This window comes from Agelaius tricolor, unplaced genomic scaffold (assembly GCF_023055355.1).
Source record: "Agelaius tricolor isolate 1412-34295 unplaced genomic scaffold, bAgeTri1.0.p SCAF_5, whole genome shotgun sequence".
In the NCBI taxonomy this organism is placed as follows: domain Eukaryota; kingdom Metazoa; phylum Chordata; class Aves; order Passeriformes; family Icteridae; genus Agelaius; species Agelaius tricolor.
The window spans coordinates 29,355,765-29,363,522 of record NW_027269265.1 but is presented as its reverse complement, the minus strand read 5'-3'; positions in this window follow the sequence as shown (position 1 = coordinate 29,363,522).

The window sequence follows — 7,758 nt, the reverse complement described above, 5'->3', positions numbered from 1 at the left end:
TGAGTGACAGATACAGAAGGAATCATCTTTGTGCTTTCTCACCCCAGTTGTATCTGGGTTATGAACATGATGCTGCCTGTCATGTCTGTTCTTTTTAATTCCCAATTCTTCACCAGTCAGCGCCCAGAAGAAGAAGAATCACTAACTCAAAACCTAACAATTTACTCAGATTATAACTGGTCTAACCCAGATGTTCTGGTGTTTTTTATAGATGCCTCAAGCTCTCGTGAAGCTCTTCTAAAGAGCTCGCCATCCTGACAGTCCGAAGCAATGTGACATTAAAATCAGTCAATAATTATTTCACTTTCTATTTTCAAGATGTTAGTTAAGGTGATTCAGTAATTTTTTCTATGACTATATAATAAAATTTTTATTAAATATTTATTCAGATTTCATGATGAGTAAAGAGATTTTCAATACATAAGGATTTGTTAAAAAATCCAAGATGTCCTACAGCTCTGAGACTGTAATTAGATTTTTCAAAAATCACAACTGATCAACTAATTGTTGAAAACTCAAAGCAAGCTGAACAAAGAGTCTTTGAATTTTTGAAGTTTTGAATTGACCTTTTAGCTATTAAGTATTAGAATGAGCTTGTTCCCTAAAGTCAAAATTATTGAAGTACTTTACATAAATATACAGATACTGATGTCAATACTTTTGGATAATTGCTAGAAGAAATAAAAAAAACCCAAAAACTCAAACCACCTTATTGAGTTTTATGTAATTTTTATTTACAGATCTTTGGAAACAGAATATAGCAACAAAGGACCATAAGTGTATTTCCTTAAAAACATACTGCCACTTTGTAGTGTGCAAAAAATATTTAAAATAGACAGAGCGAAGAGCGTGCAGATATCAAGGTAGGTAGTTTAGGTAGTTATTTTTAGGTAAAAATCCCACAGAAGAAGCACATAATATTAAAAAACACTGACAACTACTCCCAAAAATATATTTTTTGCAATGTCATTTCAAGGGGAAACAACTTAAAATACAAAATAGAATTCATGTTTTTAACAGCTGGGAATTGACATTTTGTGTTACAACAACTTGTCTAGGATAAAAATTGTGTATAGACAATAAATATTATTATGTAATGTGATTTTTAATTTAAAAGCATGTAAAAATCATATTTAAATTTATACTTTTGCTTCTTAAGATGCCACATTGCAAGCACTTGCTTCTCATGTGGGGGATAATTAACTCCATTAGAACCTAATTTTGCTGACTGGGCTGAAAAAAACTACTTCCTGATATCACATCATATATGAAAACTCTTTCTCAGATATTTAAAATATGGTTCATTTAATGTGCACACAAGAGCACTAGGCTTTTTTTTCCAAAATGTAGAGATCTGCAAATAAGATGCAATTGCCTTAAAAACACACTGAGTCTATAGTAAAGAACATACACTCGCCTGATCAAATGGAGGATGGGACACAAACTCAGACTTGGTTTTCATGGTGAAACAAGTCTAACAATAGAATCTTTTACATGATACTAAAATCATTAAAAAAAAAGTTAAAAGTCCATACTCAGATAATGAAGAGCACTTTGAATCAGAACTGTATTTTTAAAACATCTTCATAGGCTACTGTGTCTGACACAAAAGTAATTTCAGTATGTGATCATACTCTGCAAATGTTTCTTATATTTTCTTAGATGGTGATAGGGGACTATGGGAGTTTATTTTTATTTCCAGAAGGAAGTTTAGATGCTGGTCTTCCAGGTAGCTGAACTCTACATTGTAGATTCAGGTTTCTGGAAGAGCGAGCATGGTTATGTTAGATATTCCATTGGGTAGGTAGAAAGGTAAGCATAGGAAAAGAGGAAAGGAAGGGCCTTCATTTTCTATTCTTGGTCTCAGAAAATCTACTAATTTGTTGTGTTTGTCCTAGTGAGAATGGAGAGTGAGCTCTTCACAAGCTCCTTCCTCTCTTGCCGTTGTGGAAAGGACATCTGACATAAGTGTCCAAGTGTCTGTACCTGAAACAGAGATGCTTTGAGTGCTTCAGCTCCTTAGGCCAGCTGAGTCATCACATGCATGACTTACTACTTGGGAATTTTTCAGTTGGTATGCATTTTTTCATAGTTCCTTCCATGTGAAATCCCTCTCCATATTCTTTCAGAATATCCCCACATGCTCTGCTGCATTTGGAGATAAGTCTGGATGAATTCTTTCCTTAGGGAATTGCTGCCAAATTCAGAGTTGCGTTTTGGCCAGTCTGAAAGTGGGAAAAAGAGAAGAGAGATCTTGAGAAAAACATGAAAAAGCTTGTGGGATTGACAAGGGGACAGAGAAACAACAGCAAGTTTTCTAGAACATGTTCTGGCACCAGCCTAGGCAACATCTTCATCAAACCTTAGAGTCCTTGGATGCACTTTTATCTGCAGTCTACATAGAGCAGATTGCTATTGTGTACAGTTCCAGTTTTAGTGAAAGTTGGAGAAAAAAGGTATGGTGGTAATCAAGGCATCTGTGGGGACCACCTAAAAACTTATTACATGCCAAATATTCCCATGTAAATGGGATGGAGGGCATTCATATCTTGAGGAAAAAAAAAAGACCTGTGCATGCCAGTGAGTTGCTAGATACCAGAAACGAGGGGGTTCGCATCAGCAAGGAGAGGACTGTTTTTATTCAGTTCTTGTGTGGTTTTTCTGGTGCTTGTAAGGACATCTGGGACTGAAGTGGAAAGAGAAGAGAGGGTCATGAGGAAGTCATGATCCTTTGGGGATACTTCTGCAGAAAGCAGGTATTGTTGTCAGATGGATGCTACTAACACTGCAGAGATGGACTGATAAATACATTTGAGCCTCAGATAGTTTGGTAGAGTAAGACACAGCTGTGGAAGAAAAAATTACCACTGATTTCACTGAAACAAATTTCTTCTTAATGCTCTAGGCTATGAACTCGTGGACATTCAGCAATCTCTTCACCACTCTCCCAAACACTGTGAGTGTTTATAGAATGGCTTGGGTGGAGAGTCTGTTCACAGCAATTATCTCTGCTTCAGCAACTAGAACCACAATTCCTCACACTCACTCTAAGTGCTATAATTATCTCTCAATACTTGGTGACTAATTCAAAGCCAAGCACTGTTAGAGGCTGCCCAAGTAATATTTTAAGTATATTTTTAGAATGCATGTTTTTTGGTGAGAAACAAAATAAATGAGACTCTGGTAGTTCTTACTACCTAACTAATACACACCCTGGACACAAATGCAGCAGAATTTAATTCTATCTTAAGTCAATGAAAAAAGCTGTATTCTGGAAATACAAGCTGCATTTTCTATAATCAGTAAGGGCATTTTGCATTTCAGTCATATATTAATCTGAAGAATTCAGAAGTATGTTGCTAATAAATCTCTACCAGAGCCTTTATGAGAATAGATAATATGTCTGCTTCCTAAAGAGCCTAGATTAAAGCAAAAAGATAAAAAATGGGAAGAGAAATTAGAATTCTCTGACTCAATGACTAAATAATCCTTTTTTTCTGCATACTTTGCAGACAGTAGAGGTGTGAAATACTAGCCTAAAAGGTAGTTTTCCTTTCTAAATCGAACTAAAGGAAAAATAACATCTTGTAAGAAAAGCCTGAAGAATTTCTAGTGTACAAGACAGCGTAGCAGGTCACAAATATACTTCCACAGTTTATAAAAGCATCAGTGTAACACTTTCCTGAGGCAGAGACAAGACCTTTATTTTCCCAGCATATATATATATATATTTTCCCCAGAGGACATCTAGGAGTCTGATATCCCTTGGTGAATACAAAGGAGCCAGAGTTCCTTCTGAATGCAGACTGCAGGCATGCAGCCTTTTGCAGTTTACAATCCACTGAGAGCAAAATCATGAATCTCATATTCCTTGAGAGCACTTGCTCTACTCTGACCCATATTCAGGCCTTCTGTGGTCAGAAGAAGTTTATATCCAGAGTTTGAAGCCCTGACAATAACCCATTTCAGGCTATAGGAATAGCTTTTTACATATCAGTTTTTTCTAGGTGCTTTGACATCATTTGATGGATTCACAGCTTCTGGGGCTCTTTCAGGAGAAAGTACAGTCATCTTGATTCAGTCTCTACTATAAAGGCTGGAGGATAGAGCACAGTAAATGAAAAATAAACAAAATTTTTTTCCTGTATTTAAAGATAATAGAGAAAGATAACTTTAGGAAGATAGTTCCACTTATAGCTGATAAACATAAAATGTTTCTTTTAAACCTCCAGTTTTACTGATCTTCCAGAATCCAAAAGAGAAAGAATAATATAAATACCCTGGTTCTTGTACTCTTCTGCAGGCACTCTCAGCCACTGCAAGGATTAGATAAGCATTTGCACTGACCCTATGCAATATTCCTTTTATTTCAATTTCCAGCTCTTGCATGAAAAGTCAAAAGAAACATAAGATAAGAACACTCACAATAAAAAATGCAAAACTAATAAATTATTTCAAGAATAATGGTGTACAAAACCTGGGAAAATAATAAAAAAATCAAAAAGAAAATTAGATTTATTTTTTAAATTTAAAATTAATGGTGTAATACCAAAGTGAGAGGCTAACAGAAAGTAAGTTTTCTTAATATCTTGAAGTAATTCTATAAAAGCATATATTATTGTGCAGAATTAAGTAGCTTAATTCTTATCATCATATTCTGAACATATTTAATTTTCTTTCTATAAAATTATGGTCCATGTCTGGATCATAATTAATATGAAAGACTTTCTGTGAGTTACTTGTAGTGTTAGTCTTTAAATACTCTAAAGTACTGGAGTGCTCAACCCAGTGACATATAGTTATTTATTTTACCTGGCATTTGTTTCACCTCTCTGTACTCTGGAGAGGCTTACAAGCCAGCTAAAGGCTCTACCATGACACAATGTAATCTGGAATATGGATAATATGTTTATATTTATATTTAATCGTTTATATCTCGTCTCAACCTGCTGCTACCAGTAGTATTGCATAACTGCTTAGCTTGGATTTGCAGAGACCAGTCAGATATATCCACATACTTATTCACACTGATAAAGAAAATTTGTATTTCAGTCTTATGTATTTCATTATCACATGTTAATTGGATTTCCCCCTGCTCTTTCCTTACCTTTTGGGAAAACATAGAAATTTAGTGGCTTGTAGTATAAACCTTAGCTTTTAAGCTTTCAAGCTGACTTCTTTTCTATTGCCTGCAATATTTGCAAATGTGCAAAATAATTCCATATGAATGGATGTATGGAAGTATAGCAAGTATGATTCCATATAAACTAACTGCTGTATTTATTTAAGTCTGGTTCATTTCAAATAAGCAGCACAGTCAGATATGAAGCAAGCAAGCAAATAAGTAGTGACCTGGAGCTAGAGAGCTACCTGGTCAGACACCTGTGCAGTGTAGTTTAATACACATATCTGGAAAATTACAGCCTCATGCTTACAAGGTCACAAAAGAATTCAGTATATTAAGTTGTATAAAATTTTAATAAACACCTAATAGCACAAGTCTTTATACAAATTAATCTGTTCATGGACAAGGATCTCAGCTGGTATTCATCTGACATATTTGCAATTGCAGATTATCTGGGTGTCAGTTTCAAGCATTTTTGAATGATTAACCCCTCAGATACTGTTATACTCAGGAAGGGTATAATTTACAACCCAAATTTGTCCAATATTCATTTTCTGAATAATTTCTTGACAGATTTTTGTAATTTCACAAGCATGAAATTTTTTCTTTCCAACTCATTTCTTTTCTTCACCTGTCAGATTTACAAACTCCATCTGGAATCTGAAAAAAGCAATCTGTTCATTCCTTCCACTCCCCTTTTAATGAGGACTCTGCAGACAGAGAGCTAAGCTGACAGTGTGTATGATGTAGAAGGAAAGCTGGAGACCTGCTCAGCTCATTCTTCCATAACTGTATTGATACCATAGCACAGAAGTGGAAAAAAAATCTCTGTCATTAATGGAAGTACATGTGACTCCACAGCATCCAAGGGTGTAGATTAGAGTAACAGGACAATAACATTATTGGTTTTCCTGAAGATCTTTTTGAAGATTGGTTTATTATTGTATCCCATTTTGTCACGTTCTCACGATGCCAACAAGTAATGAACCATGAATGAATTTATTTCTTTATCTGCATCAATAAGAAAACATCTCTGTACAGCTTCAACAACAATACAAGAAACACCACTGTAGAAGACTACAATGTCTTTCTCCCTGGAGAAGGACAGCCTTTTTCATTGCCCATAGAGCATTGTTAGACCTGATTGCCCATAGAGCATTGTTAGACTCAATCTGATTATTGAGCTCTCCTGTGAGTAGAAATACACATTCAGTATCTAACTGTGAAAAAAACCCCAACAATAACAATAACAACAACAACAAAAGATCTGATTTATGAAACCACAAAATAAATAGGAAAGAAAAGATGTCTGTCATGCTAAATGACAAGCTCATACAGCTAGCCTTTTTTGGGAAAGTGCCAGTTACCTCCCACATACGTGACTGCAGTTCTAACATTGAAAAAAACAGACATTCAAATCATGTAAATATAACCAACTTTCTGAGATACAACAAGTATTAAACAGTTTCACATTCATTCATTTGAAAGCATATTGGAAAAATAAATCCAATCTGCACTGACATCTGTTATTTTACAGTTTTTCAGTTAATGTAATACAGCTAGAAAGTGGATTATTTTCCCTTTCTGAAAACTGTAAATATTCTTTTCTTTATAAGAGAAAACAAAATAATTTACTTGGGTGAGTTAAGAGGTATTCAGGGCCTGCTGTCTTTACTGTGTTTGGCATATACTTGTGGGCAGAATGAACAAAATAGACCATATAACAAATGTCTGACAATGAGAAAAACAATTAAGAAAAGATATTCATAATGAAATTCTGCAGTCTGTAATTCCATTGTGTGAATAAGAATTATTTACATACTATAAGCACAGAGAGGCAGGTAAGAAACATAATTGGAATTGTAAAAGGATATTACTTGACTTATATCAGTGAATAATAAGAAAAGTGTTAAAATACATTTTATTTTTCCATTTGCTTGACATATGTGCTAATGGACGGGGAAGGAATTCATATTACTTCATTAAATGACAGCTGTTCCCTGTTCCAATATGCCACCCAAGCATTTAAACTCAACAGGGAGAACAGTGCCACCTTCTGAACCATGCAGGATGAACCACACGTATTGGGTGGTTTTGTTAAAAAAAAAAAAAGAACGGAACGTCATTTCTTTTCTCATGGTTTACCGATATTTGTCTATAAAAGGAAGCTTTTGCCATTTCATGTTGAGAAATATTACTATTAAAATTACTTCATATAGGAAAAAAGCTTTTTTTCCTAGGAACATGGATACATTAAAAAAACCAAAACACCAAAAACCCCCCCAAAAAACCAAAACACAAAAAACGCCACCAGGTAAAACAGAAAAAAACCCAATATCAACATGTTTTGTTTTTCCAGCAGCAGAAGATTATTTCATTATATATTTATGTTAATTTTCCCCTTTTATTCCTGGGGAAAAGTACATTTGTATATTCAGCTATTTTTTTTTAACACTCCCACACCCTCAAAATGTTTTCCATAGATTTTCATTTTTAAGCCTATTTTCTTGGTCTTCTTCGTATACAGAAGCTAAGAGGCCTCAAAAAGAAATTTTGGAAAATTTGGCTACTGCCTAAACCTGCTGCTTTATATTTTGAACTTTGTCACTAATACATAGTGTATGCATCACAGG